General features: G+C 46.1%; 1 protein-coding gene and 1 pseudogene across 2 annotated transcripts in view; one reads left to right on the top strand and one right to left on the bottom strand.

Moving 5' to 3' along the window:
- The window catches only part of TRAK1 (trafficking kinesin protein 1), a 104,637-nt gene that overhangs the window by 64,126 nt on the left and 19,790 nt on the right, over positions 1-20,721 (bottom strand). Inside the window, exon 2 of the mRNA XM_082849146.1 lies at positions 13,884-14,078. The gene's annotated coding sequence lies outside the window, so the exon portion shown is untranslated. The remainder of the gene's footprint in view (positions 1-13,883; positions 14,079-20,721) is intronic.
- On the top strand, positions 1,508-4,263 carry LOC309966970 (hypoxanthine-guanine phosphoribosyltransferase-like; annotated as a pseudogene). Its single transcript has 2 exons — positions 1,508-1,574; positions 3,446-4,263. The product of its transcript is annotated as a hypoxanthine-guanine phosphoribosyltransferase-like (transcript).

Here is a 20,721-nt window from a genome sequence, read left to right as displayed (position 1 = left end):
CACCAGGGACCTTACCACCATCGTACCCTCCAACAAATGTCAGCACAAGTTTATTTGCTTAATTCTGGGTCACTACAGAATCTGCATTTGCAAAGGCCACCTTTAAAAATCTGCAACCATTACTTCTTTCCTCAACCTGATTTTAAACATTAAGCATGTTTTCTTAAAAATTTTAACGACCACCTAAAGGAAATGTAAAATACTTAGAAAATGGAAACGTTTTCATTTAGATACAGTCCTGTTCTCTGCTCATGCCTTTGCTCAAACTCCTAGAAAAAGAGCCTGCAACATACAAATAGAGGAGAAGGCCATTACAAAGGGGTCCATGCAATACAATAGGCTGTTTTCATGGACATTCATATGTGTAATCAAGGTACAAAAATACACACCCAAAGGAAACAGCCCACCCTCAGGAAGGTGGTTCCCTCTGGGGAAAGAGCGAAGGAATGGGACTTTGAAACTGTACTTATAAATGCATCGGTAATGTTTTATTTATTAAAAAAAAAGTGAAGTTAACATTTATGAGTCCTAAGTGTTTGGCATGTTTGAGATATTTCTTTTAAATGAGTAATGGGATAATTAAACAGATTTTAGACTTCCTATAAGTTAAACTCACTCCCCAAAGCAGGGTTTCTCAACCAGCACCTCTGTAGATGTGACATCCAAAAATGTCTCCAGATGCTGCCGAATGACCCTTGGGAGCAAACTCTCCCTCGGAAAACCACTGCCCTAAAGCAAAACTACCTACACAACCTCACCAGCCTGTTAGCCAGGTACTGTAACCATCTGTTGGTGGCAACAGCAACGAGTGTGGCCTTGATTCAGTTTTCCTCTTCACTTTCTACTCAAGACTGTATAATTTGTGAACGAGTAATAGTAAAAGGACTCTTCAACCACCACTGGGAGGGCAAGCTTCTTTCCTTCCACAGTGACCAGACGGGGGCAATTTCCCTTTATCCTTCCAATGGCATATGATACCTCAGTGAATGAACTTGGAGGAAAAGGCATCCCTCTAGGGCAGGGCTTCCCAGGCTTTAACGAGCATGTGAATTACCTGGAGCTCTTGCTAAAGGGCAGATTCTGAGGCAGCAGGTCTGCAGTTGGGCCCAAGATTCTGCATTTCTAACAAGCGCCCACATAATAGCAGTGCTGCTGGTCCCCAGACTACACTGGATGGCAAGGCTCTTCAATGGAATAGACAGATCGGGGTGGGGGGGAGATTTTACAGTGTGTGTGTATATGTGTGTGTGTGTGTGTATCTGCCTGTCTGTCTGGTAGAAAATTTAGAGGAAAACTATATAAGTGTGTGTGTGTGTGTGTGTGTGTGTGTGCGCGCGCGCGCGCGCCCTCCTCAGACCCTAACTTGGATACACATTTAAAATTTTCTAGGATATTCACCTAATTAAAGTCAGCAGCCAATGATTTTAATTCCTGCTGTAACTGCCCCCATTATCTGAACGTATCTCCTCTCTCCCTTTGGTCCTTATCATGTCTCTTCCTGGCAATGATGGCACGTCTCAAGAGCCCCACAGCAAACCACCAGGCGACCTCTCAGATGTCATTCCTCATGACAGGTGAGCTGAGGCTGGTGTCCTAAGGTTTTCCGAGACTTTATTTTTTTAAAGTTCCCTAAGGTGTTTCTAAAAAGATGATTATAGGCCTCATAAATAAACCGATCAACAGTTAACAGGTTCCTCAAAATCAGCATGTTCAACAAGTTCAATCCAATATTCGGGGCGGGGAGAGTCCAATATTAATTTTCAAAATGAAGATGGAATAAAGGAACAGGAAATGCAAACTCCACAAAGCATCATAGAAAAGTTAGGTGCAGTTAGAAACCCCTTAAACAAAGGCTGGGCCCATTTACCTCACAGTGCTACAAGTTTCAAAAATATTTTATTCATCCCACATCACCATAAAAGCAAAAAATCAACGGATGGATGGATGGATGGATGGTCAACTAAAGGCAGGCAGTTTAGCTTCATAGCTAAGAGCAGAGCTTCTGGAGTTGGGCGGCCTGAAGTTTGGTCCAGGATCCTCATTTCCCGTCTCTGTGACTTCTTAGACACCTGAGTCTTATCTGCTCAATGGGGTGACTATACCTGCCGCATAGATGGGGCGAGGCGTTAATTAATTAATGCATGGCAGAGCACTGAGCACAGTGCCTTGGGACAAAGTGAGTTTGCGATAAATGTTAGTTGGGATCATCTTCATCACTCTAATTCCTTAAAAAAGGAAACAAGCCAGTATGAGCAATTAAAAAGAGAGTACAATTTTCTAAGCTGTAATTAGGGAAATGAGGTAGAAACGTCACTTATTAGCTTTTCCCAGCATAATTCATTAGAAGGCATTGAGTTCACAGTAATGAGCAGACGTGGCAATCTGGGGGTGGGGTGAGGCCATTTACAAATTACTGAACACAACTTACATCAAATCCGAAGACTGCATATACCCAATTGACTTTTTTTTTTAATTAATTAATTATTTATTTCTGGGGGCTGCGTTGGCTCTTTGCTGCTGCACGCGGGCTTTCCCTAGTTGCAGCGAGCGGGGGCTACTCTTCGTTGCGGTGCGCGGGCTTCACATTGCAGTGGCTTCTCTTGTTGCGGAGCACGGGCTCTAGGCGCACGGGCTTCAGTAGTTGTGGCTCGTGGGCTCTAGAGTGCAGGCTCAGGAGTTGTGGCGCACGGGCTAAGCTGCTTCGCAGCATGTGGGATCTTCCCAGACCAGGGATGGAACATGTGTCCCGTGCATTGGCAGGCAGATTCTTAACCACTGCGCCACGAGGGAAGTCTCCCAATTTACTTTCTTAGAAAATGCGAAAGAAAGCAGAATGTGTATGAATAAGGAAACAGCATCATTTATGGGTGAACTTTATGGGCCTTGAGCAAATTTTAAATTGAACCTCTATACCAAAACTGCCATGTGCTGGGCTCAGAAGGATGCAGTAATCCATCCACAACTCTGCAGAGATGGTTCCGAGGTTAAAATACAGGTTTCTCTGCCTTCAAATCCACACTTTCCTCCAACATTCCCACGACTCGAGAGAGTTACAGCCCTTCCTTGGCCCAGGCTTACCGCAGCTGAAAAAGCACCTCCTCCTCCGATGTTCCTGGGCTCCCCCCCATCACTGCCCCATCCCAGGAGGATCAGGAATCGGGACTGGTCCCAGGAGCAGCCTCAGAGAAGACCCCCTCACTCACCCTCATGTTCACACAACACTATTTAAGAAATGCTGACTGCACATCAGACAACAGCCCTTTACAGCTCACTCACGCCTCAGACCCCTGCTACCTAATACCCCCTCATTGGGCAGACAAGGAAAGGGGGCTCAGAAAGTTGAACTCACTCGACCAGGATCACTCAGCAAAAATCAAGAGCAACTGAATCCAAACCGGGCACCAACCACCTCCAAAGCCTTTTCTGTTTATAATTGAGAAAACAGGCCTGGGCTGTGAGCAGCGGCGGCCGGAGCGCTGGGGCGGGCCGCTCTGCTTTCCCAACGCCTCCCGCCGCGCCGCCGCCTCCTGCTCGGCCAGCCGCCGGCTTCTCCTCCCCAGACGGCCCTCAGCCCGCACGCCGGCCGGCTCCGTTACGGCGACCCGCAGTCCCAGCGTCGTGATTAGTGATGAAGCACCAGGTTATGACCTAGATTTATTCTGTAGACCTAATCAGTATGCTGAGGATTTGGAAAAGGTTTTTATTCCTCATGGACTAATTATGGACAGGGCGGAACGGCTGGCTCGAGATGTGATGAAGGAGATGGGAGGCCATCACATCGCGGCCCTCTGTGTGCTCAAGGGGGGCTATAAATTCTTTGTTGACCTGCTGGATAACATCAAATGAACAGAAATAGTGATAGATCTAGACCTATGACTGTAGATTGCATCAGACTGAAGAGCTACTGTCATGACCAGTCAACAGGTGACATAAAAGTAATTGGTGGAGATGATCTCTCAACTTTAACTGGGAAGAATGTCTTGACAGTTGACGATATAATTGACACTGGCAAAACAAGGCAAACCTTGCTTTCCTTGGTCAAGCAGCATAATCTAAAGATGGTCAAGGCTGCAAGCTTGCTGGTGAAAAGGACCCCTCGAAGTATTGGATACAGACCAGACTTTGTTGGATTTGAAATTCCAGACAAGTTTGTTGTAGGATATGCCCTTGACTACAACGAATACTTCAGGAATTTGAATCATGTTTGTCATTTGCGAAACTGGAAAAGCAAAATACAAAGCCGAAGATGAGAGTTCAAGTTGAGTTTGGAAACATCTGGAGTCCCACTGAAATCACCAGGAAAATGATCAAATGTTCTAGTTCTGTGGCCAGCTGCTTAGTAGAGCTTACTGAATGTATCCTCTAAGAATTTTATCCGTTTTGTATTTTAGAAAGGTCAGTGGCTGCATCCGCGAACTCTATTTGCGCTATGAGCCTAGAGACTCTCAGTTCCCTTTGGGTAGATTGTTGTTTGACTTGTGAATGAAAAATCGCTTAGGGGCTTCCCTGGTGGCGCAGTGGTTGGGAGTCCGCCTGCCGATGCAGGGGACGCGGGTTCGCGCCCCGGTCCGGGAGGATCCCGCATGCCGCGGAGCGGCTGGGCCCGTGGGCCATGGCCGCTGAGCCTGCGCGTCCGGGGCCTGTGCTCCGCGGCGGGAGGGGCCACAACAGTGAGAGGCCCGCGTACCGCAAAAAAAAAAAAAAAAAAAAAATCGCTTAAACCACACCACTATTGAATGACAATATTGAAATTGTATCTGTAAGAAACATTTAAAGAGAAGAATATATTAGTTTTTTAATTGGTATTTTAACTTTTATATATTCAGGAAAGAACAGAAGTGACTGAATATTGTTAATTATACCACTGTGCGTTTAGAAAAGAAGCAGTCAGTTTCATATCAGTGACAGCACTTAGAGGTATCGTTATGTCGGATAAACCATATGTCCTGGAATTGTTTTAGTAGGTTTCAGTAGTGTTAACTGTATTTTCCCGTTTGTTCAGATTATTTCTGGCGAATCTTTGTCAACAGTTCCTTTTAAATACGGGTCAATAAGTTCTAAAAACCTACCACTTTTTGAAGTCTTCAATGTAAAAATCCTTAAAATAAAGGCTGTCTCTTTAAAAGAAAAAAAATAATTGAGAAAACATTCAAGGAGTATTTACAAATAAAATTTGAAAGAAAAAAAAAGAAGGGGTAGAATTAAAGGAGATAACTCAAGTCGGCATCGCACAGAGAAAACAAATTGAAAAGATATTTTTAAGAACGATATTAAAAATGATCAGGAGAGTAAGAGTTAAGTTAAAATTACCAATGTGTCTTTTGTGATGTTAAAAAAAATTCTATAGGTATACCTCAGAGATCCTGCGTTTTTGGTTCTAGACCACCGCTTTCATAAACCAAATATCGCAATAAAGCAAGTCACATGAAATTTTTGGTTTCAAAGTTCATATAAAAGTTATGTTTGTATTATACTGTAGTCTATTAAGTGTGCAACAGCATTATGTCTTAAAAACATGTACATACCTTAATTTAAAAATAACTTATTGCTAAAAAAAAATGCTAACCATCATCTGAGCCTTCAGCAAGTGGTACTCTTTTGGCAACTGTAACATCAAAGATCACTCATCACGGGCTTCCCTGGTGGCGCAGTGGTTGAGAGTCCGCCTACCGATGCAGGGGACACGGGTTCGTGCCCGGTCCGGGAGGATCCCACATGCCGCGGAGCAGCTGGGCCCATGAGCCCTGGCCGCTGAGCCTGTGCTCCGCAACGGGAGAGGCCGCAACAGTGAGAGGCCCGCGTACCGCAAAAAAAAAAAAAAAAAAAAAAAGATCACTCATCACATCACCATAACAAATATAATAATAATTTAAACTTTTGAAATATTGAGAGATTTATCAAAATGTGACACAGACACACAAAGTGAGCAAATGCTGTTGGAAAAATGGTGCTGACAGATTTGTTCGTTAAAAAACCTTCAATCTGTAAAAAATGCAGTTATCTGCAAAGCACAGTAAAACGAGGTAGGCCTGTATTGTCAGCTCTGTCAAGAAAGCGGCCCAACTAGGACACTATTCCACCCAGCCCCGGCACATCAACATTCTGGTGCCCAGATTTGGGTTAAATCTTAACAGGGCCCCTTGGAGAGTTGCTGATTCCACGTCTTTGGGCAGGAAAATTCAAGACAGGCCTGCAGTAGCGTGTTGCACAAAAGCAAAAGACCATTCCAAAAGGTCTGGGGTAGAAGTGATAAGGCATAGGCACCTGCTTAAAAGGACATCACCAGCCAGCTTGTGATAATTCGAACACCAAAAAGAAAAGATAGCTAATAACAGTTAAAGGAAAGGGGTTGAGTCTGTAAAGGCCACGAACATCAATGAATATGAAAATAAAAAGGGCAACCAAGTGAACAAGGCAACTGATATATTGCCTTAGGGAAAGGGGAAAATAATAGAGAGACATTTTTAATCCATCTTAAGAAGTAGGGGAGGGCGGGTGTGTATGACTGTTCTCTTTCTGGCACTAATATCTTTTATAAAGCACTGTATGAACATTTCTCTAAGTAGGGTGGCTATGAATAAGCCAACAGCATATGGAATGAGGAGGTAGGTAGAAGAACAGAAAAACCTCATGTTGTGGCCACAACTACCCCCAGGTAGGAGGAGGATCAGATCCTGGGCTGCAAAGTGAGTTATATGTTGTCTTTTGTAAGCATTTAAGAGACTCTAATAGATTTGGTCTGCCAAGTTAAGAAGACTCTAATTAAATAAACCTGTAATCAAAGTTAAACGTGTAGAAGAATTGAATAAAATTTCTGAGTTTCTAATTATTAGTTGTGTGAACACATAAGTATTCATATACACATACACAATTTAATAGACTCATATGCATATATATAAGAATTTTTAAGTTATTCAATCCATTTTAAAAATGACTAAATGCTAACAATTTTGGATTAAATTACTACGGATGCAGTTATGAGTTTGCAGATAACTGCAAATTAAGATGAGTTTCTGATCTTAATTTTTTAAAACACTGCCACTACCAGCCACTGAGCTCCGTGGCAGAAGGCAGGCTGCTAACGAACAGCTTGCTGTCAACTACCCCCTCCCAAACCATCTCCACCTCATTTCAAGCACAGGAAAAGCAGGCACCCATCCCACCTCCAGGGAGAAGGTGGGGACAGAACAAAGGCAGGAGACGGCACCCAACAGAGACCTACAGACTCAAGTGCACCCCAGCCTGGATGCAGTCCTCATTAAAATCACTCATACATCTGAGAAGGATACAGAGAAGAAACAGAGTTCGGATATGTTGCATGGTTCCGAGTTTGCTTCCTGCAACCTGGGAGGGCTGCACAGGGCATCTCACGCCTGGGACCAGCAGGTCATGTAGCAGACGTCACAGGGTTCAAAACACAAACCAGAAGCTCAGAACACAAACCGTACCTCAGAACCACTACGGCCTGAGCCCATCACCCAGGAGGGGCGGATGGGCTACAAGCTGAGCTGTCATGTCAATTTCCCACCTGAGTCCGTTCCAACTTTGTCTTAGACATGCTGGATTCACATGAAAAGGAAAACGGTCAATCTGTACAGAATCGCTTGCCAAGCATTTCTGTTCTTAAAAGAAAAAGCAAAGATAAATCAGCATTGGAATCTGGAATGATGAGAAAGAGTGAAAGCTGGCAGGTGGCAGGTGACAAAGTAGGCCTAAGGGTCACCGGGTAATCTGCTCACTGGGATAAGTAGCTGGCTGCCCTGCTCACCAGACACTGTGCCCAGGGCTCCTGGTCCTGGTCGGTGCCCTGCATGGACGTGGCTGCTTTGGACCTTCAGAGATAAGCTCCTTCAATTCTCCCGGACGCCTGGCGCCCAGGCCCACGCCTGGAGGGGAACGGCGGGGAGGCGGCGCCTTGACCGCGTGTCGCTGACATGTGGGGAGTGATGGTGCAGCCAGAGCTTCTCTGCTTCCACCTTTGACCCTGCAGGCCTCTGTGTAGCTAAAAGCAATGAAAATGGGCCCAAGGAAGAGTCCGCTCACAGGAGGAGCGAGCAAGAGATTCCAGGGCTCACTCAGGTCCTCACCTGGAAACAAAATTGCCTGAGGTCTTGAGAGCAGCAGAAAGGACACAACCAGTACATGGGCGTTTACGTGAGAGAAACTCACGGCAACTATTTATAAATACATTATAATGTATACATTTTAGTATTATTTTTGTTAGCAAATGATAATGAAATGTTTTCTCTGGCGATTAGATCCCTTCTCCATGCCCTGTACAACCTCCCCTGACTCCCATCTTTTATCTTTCCTTCCTTCTTTCAACCCCACCTACCACAATGTTTGTCAGTGCTCCACGTGGCACCCCTCCCGCAAACACACACACACACACACACACACACACACACACACACGCACGCACGCACGCACACAGTGTTTTCTCTTAGGTCACCATCTCATATAACTTCTGACCCCTCCCTTTAGAAGGTCAGCATTGTGTGTTATTGATCCCTTTAATTTGCACAGGCTCAGTGCCTATTGTGGTGCCTTTATTTTTGTTTCACTTACGATTTTAGTTAGATGAAGGCAATCTTTGGAAGGGGGCAACAAACAAAATCATCTTTCTATTCTGTACGTTGTTTTTAATTTTGCTTTGTTTTTACAAAAAAAGATAAGAAAGGAGAAAAACTTATTTTTTAATTTGAAGAAGATGCTTTTCCATTTTCTCTTATTTAAGGAGCACCTATTTAATACAAGGCACTGGGCTGAGGACTCTGGCCTATTCGAACATGAAGTGGACATGGGCTGTACCATAATGGTTGGACTAGATCAACGGCCTTTGATTTTTTTGTCGTTGTTTAAATTAAATGTTACAAAATTAAAATGGGACGGGGAGCCGGTTTAACATGCAGGTTCCCAGACCCCATTCACTCCTCCCACACAAGCAAGGTAGACAACTCAGTACAGGATGCCAACGGAAGGCCTCAAGGGCATCTTGTGTTGGCCCAACCTGGTGCAAAGTCCCTGGTTAGGTAATGAAAGAAAATCAATAATCAGATGTCTTTGCTTCCTTAGCCAGAAGACGTCAGCTGAAACTCAAACAAGTCAAGCTCATGAAAGATTACAGGCACATAACAGGCACTCAATAAATACCTGTTGACTGATTCATTAATCACACTTTACAGCAAAAGCAAACAGTGAGATGATATCTTGAAACTCTTATTTGCTTCATAACCTTCTCTTCTTAGGAAAAGGATTGTTCCAGATAAACTCAGAGGTGAAGTTGTCAGCAGATCATTTGCACTTGATACAGAGAGAGATTTCTTCTCTCGTCCAATCTTCCTTAACCAAAAAGTTAACAAAAAGCAGTGCTCTTAGAAAAGGAATCAGAAGGAGGCGTAACTGCCTACATACCAACACGGCAACCCTCATGGCTGGTGTCCACTAAATGTTATGAGACTAGAAAAATCTACAGCACACAGAGTCATCTCCACTTGAGTTCAGGGAAGCATAACCTATAGACCACAGGACACAGGGGCAAAAATCGCAGGGAAGAAGGAAACCTCATCTTGAAATTAAGCTACATCAGGCTAAGTTTCACTTGGGACAGTGACCTTGAGTGAAAGAAAATGAATTCTGAATATGTCAGACACATTTTTATAAATAAATAAGCTACTGACATATTCTAAAGCTGAGGGTTTGCTTTCTTCACGTTTACTAAATGTGTTTTATTCCTAAACTAGAATTTTTTTCTTATTTAGCTTCTCTGAGAGACTGGCTAATTAAGACATAAAGTGAGACCAGACAACCTAGGTTTGAAACTCAGCACCCCACCTTACTAGCTGTGTGATTTGGGGCAAAAGCTCCTTAACTTCCCTGAGCCTCAGTATCCTCATCTGTAGAACAGGGAGAGCAAGACTATTTTATTCAGAGGTCACAGTGGGAATTAAATGAGATACTTGTAAAGCATTAAAAACAGTGCCTGGGGGCTTCCTTGGTGGCGCAGTGGTTATGAATCTGCCTGCCAATGCAGGGGACAGGGGTTCGAGCCCTGGTCCGGGAAGATCCCACATGCCGTGGAGCAACTAAGCCCGTGCGCCACAACTACTGAGCCTGCGCTCTAGAGCCCGCAACCCACAACTACTGAGCCCACACACCACAGCTACTGAAGCCCACGCACCGACAGCCCGTGCTCCGCAACAAGAGAAGACACCACAACGAGAAGCCCGCGCGCTGCAACTAGAGAAAGCCCGCGTGCAGCCACAAAGACCCAACACAGCCAAAAATAACTAAATAAAATAAAACAGTGCCTGGCACACAGTAAGACTATCCTTTCTTCCTGTTGCACCATCGAATCCTAAATGCTCCATATTTATGGGTACATTCGCTGTGTGGGTCATTTTCATTTTCTGTGTTTCTCAGACTCAACAGGAGTGAAAATCCACTTGACTGTTGAAATTTGTCTGAAAAGGTCATTCTACCACCTGGTAAAGGTGGAAACCCAAAGCTTTCTTGCCTCTTCTTAACAAGCCAGGTGAGGGCCAGATTTAAAAGGCAAAGCATCGTTTCTCTCCTCTGGGGGATGACATGTAGGAAATGAGTTTTATCCCACCCAAGGTGTCCACTCTGATCTGTGTAGCAATGGTGTAGGTGACCCTCTTGTCCAATGGTTCTCACCTGGGGGAGCGTATCAGAACCCCCTGGGGAACCACTTACCCTGATTCCCAAAGAGAACCACTGCCCTGATTGATGCAGAAAATAAATCTAAAATGAAAGGAAGGTTTACGTTGTCTTCCCACACACCTCACAACTGATTTAATACGCTGGTGAGTCTCAGTGGTGTGAACCATGGCGTGTCCTGGGTTACACGTGTAAACAAACAGATGAAATCCAAAAAGGACACCAGGTACAGAGCAGGGCTCCTAACCTCTGCTTCCACCGACCCCTGGGCCAGTCCGGCAAGGCACACAGACCCCTCCTCAGAAGAAAGATTTAGAGACGTAAAATAAAATACAAAGGACTACATAGGAAACCAATTGTATGTCAATGCAGTTATTAAAACTTCAAAAAGACGTCTGCAATACACATGCCTCTTTATCAATGCACATTAAATAACAAGATCAGCACATCTAATAATGAATGTAATTTCAAAGCAGTGATGAGTAAAGACCTTATTTCTTCTGTATCTGCTTCTTCTGTAGCATGACATGAAAATATCTGTGATTTCTACTGGTGGCAAAGTCACAGGCCCTGGTAATACCACTGTGCTTTGTTTTGTCTATGTTCATAATGAAAGTAAATGCTGCATTTCAGTTAGAAGTTTATGAAATTAAGGATGCAATTTTTTTTTCCTTTACAAGTTAACAGAACTCCAATTTCTCTCTACAGACCCTTTGGGGGTCCCAGGACCTCAGTTTGAAAGCCCTGCTCTAGAGGGCGCTGTATTTAAGTTAAGAGTTAACGCTTGATCGTTCATTTAATTGATATTTAGCAAATACCCACTTTGCTCTAAGCACACGTACCACAGAAGAAAATACAGAATTAAGGTTAGACTTGAAGGCAACCATGCTCTAAGAACTTTCGGAATCTCTGCTCAATGTTTATTTTGGTTTTCTAATTTTATTATAATTTGTGTTATGCACTGCCAAATCCACCAGGATTTTTTTTCTCTCTCTCCTTTAAATATATCACTAGAAGCAAAACAAACAAACAAATAATAACAAGCCACAATGTCTGTTCAAGTATACTGTTAAAAGGATTTTAGAAGCTATAGATCAGTGCTACGGAATAAATACTACGAGCCCTCCACACCTCAGTTTCCTTGATAATAAAATCAGCCTGGCCCAAACTGTAGACATTTTACAGGGATGAGATGAGCCAATTCATACGAAAGGTCTCTGACAACAGTGAAGTATTATCCTTGGGTGGTGTTCCAATCATACTGTGAATGTAAGTGATTAATCAGTGTGTGTATGAGGGACCCGGCAGCCTCCCTCAGCAGAAATGGCCAAGCGGAGTCCTGCAGAATCATAGGAGGGTCTGTTAAGGAAGAGTAAGTAACACACAGGGATTTCTGGAAAAATAACTCTGTTGTGAATTCTACTGTGAAGCAGTCTGGAGAAACCAAATACGAAACCTACCAGGGAGGTCACCCAGGACGCGGTTTTCCACACAATACCACATGTCCCTGGGCATACAGATACCGTGAGTAAACAAAAGGGACTTGTAATGAGCCTCCTCTAGGTTACAAGATACACTGGAAGTTCTGAAGCGTCAACTTGACCATTAGTTCAAGTCTAATGTCCTTCATATCTGCCCTGGTGTAGACTATTCTATTTTTACTCCTATCAAACCTGACCGTCTGCAGTGCTCACAAACAGACTGTAGGGTTTGCCTGAAGTATAAAAACACAGGCCAATTTAAACAAAATTCCTTCCTTACTAATAGAGAAAAATGTGAAAATAGCCCAGATACATGCTAAAGAAGAAACTTGCAAGTTCGACTTGTTTATTATTGACTTCACAAATTCAAGAATATTGGAGATTGGTTTGTATTAGCAAAAATAATTACAGAAAACTTTACAGATGCACAAAACGCTGGGTTTTTTCCCCCACTTTATTTATTTATTTATTTATTTATTTTGAATAAGTCGGTTTTGAACCAAGTTATCTCGAAGTAGAAGCAGGACTGCTGTACTTTTTTTTTTTTTTTAAAGGTGACACAATGATACATGGATATGTAAATGATGTCACTTTCAAAGTGACATCACTAATTTAGACTAGGTTCAAATTAACTTGAATTTTAAGTCAGGAGGGTCAAAACAAAAGAGAACTGGTCTTCCCAATCTCACAGGGCTGCCGTGAATTTCTAAAGAGGAAAATTACATCAAAATTACATCTTGAGTGAACATCAGAGACATCATTGGTATGTTGTAAATCAACTAGACCTCAATCTAAAAACAAAAAAAGCAATATCACTGGTATGAATTTTTTAAATTATCGTGTATTTTTCAAACCTGCAAAATCAAGTTTCACATCCTTGTCATCACAAACACACTGAAAGAAGTCCCACCTAGTGTACTGCTCACCCTAACAGGTGTCAGCTCTGCAGCCCACGGCAGGACCAGTTTGCTGCTGCAGCAACATTTTGCCTCTCCTGAATAACCAGCTTAGTGGGCTTTCACACAGAAATCAGCAGCCTTGATATGTCAGGCTATGTCCTATAAACACTGAGCAGCCTAGAGATTCCCAATACCTTGGGTTTTAAATGAAGACAAGCTCCTCCCCAACACAAGTTTCTAAGGATTTACATGGAAGGAAATGGGAGCATTTTTTTTTTTTTGGCCCTGGCTAGGGAAGTCCCTGGGAGCATTTTCTTTTTTTTTTTCCATCTTTTTTTTGTTGTTGTTGTTAGTAAACTTTTATTTAGTTAGGTTTTGGAATTTTATTTATTTTTTTTATACAGCAGGTTCTTATTAGTTATCTATCTTATACATATTAGTGTATATATGTAAATCCCAATCTCCCAATTCATCCCACCACTGCCCGCCCCCGCCCCGCTTTCCCCCCCTTGGTGTCCATACGTTTTTGTTCCCCATATCTGTGACTCCATTTCTGCCCTGCGAACGTGGGAGCATTTTCTATTCTTCAATATGGTTAAGAGAAAGCTGGTTTAAATGAAAACTCATCCTCGTCCCCACTACTCTGACATTTCTATCCAGAAGACTCAAAGTCAAGGCCTTTTATGGGGCTAAATCCCACAGCCGCATTTCTTCAAGTACTTTCCACAGATGGCAGGCTGCAAGATGCAGCGGCCAGGACAAGCGCTCACATGCGGCCGTGGCTAAGGAGGACAGGGCATCACAAGAAAGGGGAATCACTCACGGAAGTACTTCAGTGTCTCCTCAATCTGCTCGGTCGTGAGGTCAATGTTGGCATCCGGAGAAATGAGGGGGGTATGAAGCCAGTCGTCGTGGTCATAACCGTAGATGGTGTCAGCTCTTAGCTTGTAATGGGGCAGCTGCTCCTCCAGCAGGCTGATGATCTCAACTTCCGGAAGGTCAGTGCTGTTGCACACGTCTGGAGGGGACAAGATGGAGAGATGAAAGCCCGACCTGGTGGTGGCCCCGCCGCTGCTGGTGACCTAACCCTGGGGCCTACACCCAGTGTCTTGGCTACTTACCCGCAGCACAGAGAGGCCAGACGAGGCCACATCAGAGATCCTTTTCCAATTTAAATTCTACTCTTGAAACTAGGAGTTATGCATGCTTACTGCCAGACCTACCTGAAATAGTTCCTGCTTGTTTAGCTGCCCACTTTCTGTGATGTAAAGCCAAATTTCTTGTGCTTTCACCATTTGGGCTAAGTCTTTCTTTCCAACCCTTTCTCCGGCCATTCTCTCAATGACTCTACAATTAAGCCAAACCAGTTATAATTTCACCAATATGCCAAACTTCTTCCTGCCACTATTCAAACCGTGTCTCCACAGAGATAAGATTTTGCCTTTGTTTAATTCATTCATTCACCTGTTCATCCTCCCGCATTTCCTTCCATCCACCGATCCATCCATCCATCACCATCCAACTATATCCTGAGTCCCACAGTCATAGGAGACACGATGCAAAATGCAACAGTCATGGTCCTGCCTTTGCAATGCTTGTATCCTCATGGGGCTTCCAGCCATTAAACCAACAAGTGCCCCTCCGTCAAGGCACAGCTCGAATACCACCTCTCCCCCGACAGAATGGTGTTTTGAGCATACCAGGCAGTATTAACCTGTCTTCCTCAGGAAGAATGTGGACGCCTTTGCCCAGAAGAAGGGCTATGCCAGAGACTTACCAAAATCCCCATCTCCTTCGTATTTAATAAGAAGGCTGCACGGCGGCCAAAAAAATTACGGAATCACAGGTAAAGAGAGCGTTCAGCGGCCAACTTCCCCCCTTCTGGGGCAGGAGCCCAGGGAAAGCACCTGCTAGCCGCCCCCCCCCAAACCTCCTACCACTCCACGCTAACCGTTCTTGCTTAACTCAACATATAAAGCTTCACTGCAGGACATTTCGACTCAGGAAGTCCACATGGCTTTTCAAGTGCTTGTGGAAAGAGTTATAAGTGGAAAGTAAAGACATCTCAAATTTTACTTGGAGCTCTGGGGACCGGAGGGGGACATGTGAACGCTCAGGATTCTCTGCCGCATGTGGGAAATGTCACAGCCAGCGCACTTGGCATTTCAGCCAGCCCCCACCAGGCTGGAGCTGCTCAGACACTCTGCAAAGGTCTGCGGAGAACAGAGAGATGCCCTCCCCTCGGTCAGGGCCAGCAGCCCAACCTCAAGGCAGAAGATGTCTCATATCTCTTTATCATCTCCCACCAACGACAAAACACCCTCCAAAAGGCTCCAGCTGAGCTCCTAACTAAGGAAGTACTTCCTCGTCTCACAGTCGAGTGGGGAGTAAGTTCCCACAAAGCTCACCTCGAGGTGAGGTCTCACAACCATAAAATGACGAGCATCTGGCTGAGGGGATACAGGGTCAAGGAGGGATGACACCCAAACGATGGCATCTCTTGGCTAACCATAGATCTGCTCCACAAAAGCCCACGCCAGCCTGTCCCTAGGAGAACGGGCAGGGTACCAACACATTCCTGCGTGACGCTCCCACACGACAGGCTAGAATCTTCTGGTGTCACTGCCATTTGGTGGTGGGAAAGGCAACGGACTCCAAAAAATAAAAATAAAATCCCTTCTAAGAACACCGTGTTACTTGTGAGCACACTGGCAGCTGCTCAAACGCTGAGACTCCCCTGTCCTTCCAGGTTCCCAGGGCTGAAGGTCAACATATTTACAGTGTGGGTCCTTGTGCCCAAGAGGTATCGTTTTCCTTAAAGCGTGTGATGACCAGCGAGATCAAGTATCCAAAGGTGAGGCTGTGTCAAAAAGCCTTTTTAAAAAACTCTGAATGTTTGATTTTTCCGTAATGTGACCCGCCATGTAAACGTCAACAAGTTTTCAGCTGTGTGGCAGGCCCAGAGAGTTAGGAGACGATTATGAAGACTGCCCAGGGAGCTTTCCTGGACCCTGGCTGCAGGGCTAGGGGCCCCAAGGACCCCCTGTGGAGCGGGACACCACCTCTGCCACATGGAGAAGACACATCTGAGGCCTGAGGTTGGGTAAACATAATATGAAAGCCTTCGAGAATTCCCCCGGAAGGCTTTCACCGTGCCAAGCACCAGGCCAGGAGCCTTCAGTGCATTCTCTGACCCTCCCGGCAACCCACGACGTAGCTAATATTTGTTCTGACTGATAGGTGTGGAAGCTGATTCACAGGAGCTGTGGAATATCTTGTAGGGCAAGGTCACCTGGCTAAATAAGTGGTAGACTGTGTACGAGAAGCCTCAGCCGTCTGACTGTGAGCTGTGCCCTTCCCTCTGCCACCTGCTGCCCGTCTCCCAGGCGAGAGCACTAGAAATGCTGGGGGATTCCCAGGCTATTCTCAACGGGAAGTTTTCGTTCTCAACAGGTACAGATTTCATAAGTATGGTAGAGGTGTCCAACTAAACACACTGACAAATCAGGGAGGTGTCTGGATGATTTTTCCTTCCAGAGCGTAGGAAGTAGAGACAAGAACTGAAGTAGCTTGTCTGCCAACCCACGCCCACCCCTGGCGCTTACTCAAGCTCAGTGCGTGAAAGGGCACTGCTGGCCTCACCTGGAGGAAAGGCACCTTTGAATGCTCTCTACGGTCATCATTTCTCCACTGCTCCAGCTCACACTATTAACAAGCTATATACCATGGAGTCTCGGGTAAGTCTCAAATGAAGGGCATTCACCTCCTGAGTGAACCCAGGCCCCAAAAGGTCCATGGCTTCTGGCAGATCGACAGCAACAGCAGCCCGGAACCCACCGACCCCCAGCCTGGCAAACCATCAAAGGCCAGGCTCACCCAGGCAAGTCGGGTGGACTTAGGCTCAGCATCCTCCCCTTCTCCAATTACAACAGCCCCATGGATGCCGGCTCCATCTGTGAAAGACACTTTTAAAATCACAGTATTGCCCTGCTTTAAAAACCTCCCAGCTCCCTATAAAGTGCTTCATGATTCAGCCCGCACTTTCCCAAGACAGAGTCTACTGACTGCTTCCCGATATCCAATTTCTGCTTCTTTCTTTCAGTAAAGTCACCCCGAAGGTGTGGCTGGGCACGTGGCCATGCAGCTAAAAACTACATTTTCCACCTTTCCTTGCAGTAAGGTCAGTCCATATGCCTGGTTAACAGGATGTAAACAGAACTTCCAAGTCAGACCCTATCCAACTGTCGAAATGCAGAGATGGGGTGGTGCTGGAGCCGCCTTCAACTGTATAAATAAAGGCAGCACCTAGGGGGTTACCAGAGCAAACCTGGGTGCCTCGGACAAGCGGATAGGGGCAGCACTCCTGGGCCATCTACCACTTGGACTTTTAAGAGAGAAAGAAATACACGTCTACCTTATTAAAGCCACTTCTCAAGTATCCCTTCAGTGAAGCCACACCAACTTTTTGCCATCCTCCAAACACATTTTTGCACAAACCTTGGTTTGGACACCAGCTGTTCTAGCTGTCTGGAATGCCCTTCCCTGCCAGCAAACTCCATCGCAAAATATCACTCACATTCACCCCATATTTCAAGCTTCCCTTGACCTCTCCCCTCTGGCTATGTGTTTAGTACAGAGATTATGTCACTACAATGTGACATGCGTTTTCTAACAGAGAGTCCCTGGGGAGGAGCTCTGAATTACCCCTTAACATCTAACCCAGCCCTCAGCATCACGCTGGGCAACAGGAAGTGCTCCGTAAGCGCTGGATGAATGATGGGAAAAAGGGAGGAAGAATCAGCAACGGGTGGCAAGCCTAGTCGGACAAACACCCAGCCTTTAGCATGGGGGAGGTGGAGCCATCTAGTGTCCATGTCTTTTCAAGTCTCACTCAGTATCTCCATCCAGCACCGAGGAAAGTCCCCACGGGGAAGTGAATGTCGCCTCAACCACTCAGCAAACGCGAATCCAATCCAATGTCCAGCATTCTTATAGCACCACCCTGGGAGCAGAATGTAAGACCTCTTTTCACCTCTTCAGAGCTATAACCCTTCCTAGCTTTCTCCAAGGCATAAGGTTTGAAGCGGGTCCTCCTGTCCAAGGATGGGGGCTTCACTGAGGGCTGTGGGAGGTGGGAGAGGGCCCTGAGGGTCTGGGGCTGTAGGTCCAGCTATGTCCACTCTCCACCTGACTTGGGCTAGATCCATAACCCCCAGAGGGGGCTTGAAGGAGACCCCCCCATCTAAGCATCTGCACTGATGCAAAGGTGACACGCCAGGTTCATGAAACGTGCCGGGCGCCCCAGATGATGCATACACTTTACAGCAGAGACTGCAGCTCTAAATTAGTGTCCAACGTTTAAAAATCAGAGAATCTCATGCAGAAATACAGATCCCTAGCCTGCTGGAAAAAGCCAGCATATCTAGGACCACACAGTTATAGGCTCTGAGTGGTGGCCACCTCCAGATGGGCGGGGGGTAGCTCCACTGGGGTTTCTGGCCCTTCTGCCTGTACACAGGAGCTGAGGGCGCTGGGCCCAGGAGAACAGAGAGCTGCAAGGGAGAGGAGGACAGTATCCTGAACACTCCCCCAGGCTCCGGAGATCCTAGGGAAAACAGCAGGGGGAGAGGCGAGGATAAAAGGAGGGAGAGAGTGCAGTGCTGGACAAAGGGGAAAAGCTTAGAGAGAAAATCTGGCAAAAGCAAAGTAAGAGAGGAACAGAAGGGCACAGGAAAGGAGGAAGGAGGAAAGCCAGACCCTGAGGCAGGCCAGCCAGCACCACGACTGCCACCTGCTGGCAAGTGCCTGAGGCCCTGGATGCAGCAAGAGCTGCTCCAGGAGTTTGGAGAACGGGCTCCCAGCCCTGGCCCTGCCTCCAACTTCGCCATGTCACCCGCAAGTCGCGTCTTGGTTTATCTGGGACTTTGTCTCTCCATCTGTAGAGCAAAGGCATCAGGTTGCAGAAAAGCTCTTTTTCTACCCAAAGTGTCTCTGAGCCACCAGGCTGTGTCTGGGGGTGGCCGCCACTCCCAGCACACCCCGCCTCCACCGAGGGGGGCCCATAGCACCTGGATATGCCGACTTCTTCTGAGAGGGCGAGGATCTGTATTTTTACATAAGATTCCCTGATTTTTAAATGTTGGACGCTAGCTGAGAATTCTGTAAATACCTGAGGTCAAATTAAACACATGTGCCTCCGGTTTGCACGCCGGGGTTTCCCATCCTGGTGTCTAACTCTGGGCCTTGGGAGAAGGTTCCAGACTGCACTAAAGGTGACAAGCAAAGAACGTGACCCCAGCCCGCGCTTGAAGAAGTTCTGGCTAGGGTCCTAAGCCCCTGTCATTACCCATTAACCTTGGCAGTGACTGCAAACCCATAGCCATGTTTTAAAGTCTTCACAAGACGAGGCAGCTCACCTACTCAGCCGCCTGCAAATCATTCTGTACAGACTTGGAAACAACGCCTTTTTCTGGAGTTACTAGGATTAAAGGGCATGGGCTCAGAGACTCACACACAGGCCATACTGGTGCCAGGGACACACCTGATACTTTGCAACTGGTATCTGCCAGACGTCCTTCTGGAAAATTCTTCTCTATCATAGGGTCACATAGTTAGGAGCCCCACCTAAGCTTCGTCGGGGAACTCAGTGTTAGTAATTATTCTCTAGAATACCACAAAAGTTATGATTTCACCAACTACAAAGGGACCTTTAGAACTAGAAATTATTGGCTCAACCACGTCATTTAATAGGAGAGGGCTGCACTCAGAGAGGCTGAGGAGGTGGCTGAACGTCACAGAGCAGCCAGTAACAGACGTGAGACCGAGGCACGGTCCGCTGCATGGCCACCCACACCAGGAGCCTCAGGAAGCGGCAGGACCACCCCGCAGGCTGACATTCTCCACTGTTTACCCAGCACCCTGCCTGGTAACCAGTAAAATGCTCAATAAACATTTTGCTGAACGATACAAACCACTTGTATCTATTCCTGCATTTCACTTACTCTCACAAACCAGCAGGCAGAGCAGGGTGAAGGGCAGGAACACATTTACAAACCAGGAAACCATGGTCCCAAAGGTTACACGAGGAGCCCAAGTCATTCCACTAGGAAGGGACTGAGCCCACTGCACACACACCCCTGCCCCCCAACACCGTCCCCCCAACTCTAATCCACACACGACTCGCTGCTACTCTCTGCGGCCCCTTGAGAGGATCACCTAGGGAAGGAACCTGCAAGAAAGCATTTCTCCTCCCTTCACTTGTTTGTGGGCATTTCAGCAGAACTGGGGGACCCTCCCGAGAACTGAGCCTGGGGTGATGGTGCCCCGGGGCAGACAGCACTTCTGTAATGGGCTCTTTATATGCTCCTTCGGTTCTACCGCAGACCTTGTGTGCCAGGATCTATGAGGGTGGGATCCAGGAGCTGGCTTTTACGTCAAGTTCTCCAGGGGGATCTCGCCCGTCAACATTTGAGAGTTGACGGCCCCTTGTGATTTCCATTAACTAAATTTGCTTTCTTTAAAAAAAACTGAGAAATAAGGCCTGTGGCTCAACGTTCAAACGGTCTAAAAGGGCAACGTGGTCCCCTCGCGCGTCCCTCCCACGCACCTGCACTCTCCCCACTTCCACCCGAGACTTCTCAGACCCCTCCCCAGGGCTGGCG

This window comes from Leucopleurus acutus (genome assembly GCF_964270905.1).
Source record: "Leucopleurus acutus genome assembly, chromosome: 10".
NCBI lineage: Eukaryota > Metazoa > Chordata > Mammalia > Artiodactyla > Delphinidae > Leucopleurus > Leucopleurus acutus.
The sequence above is the reverse complement of the archived record's forward strand: the minus strand, read 5'-3'. Positions and strand labels throughout refer to the sequence as shown.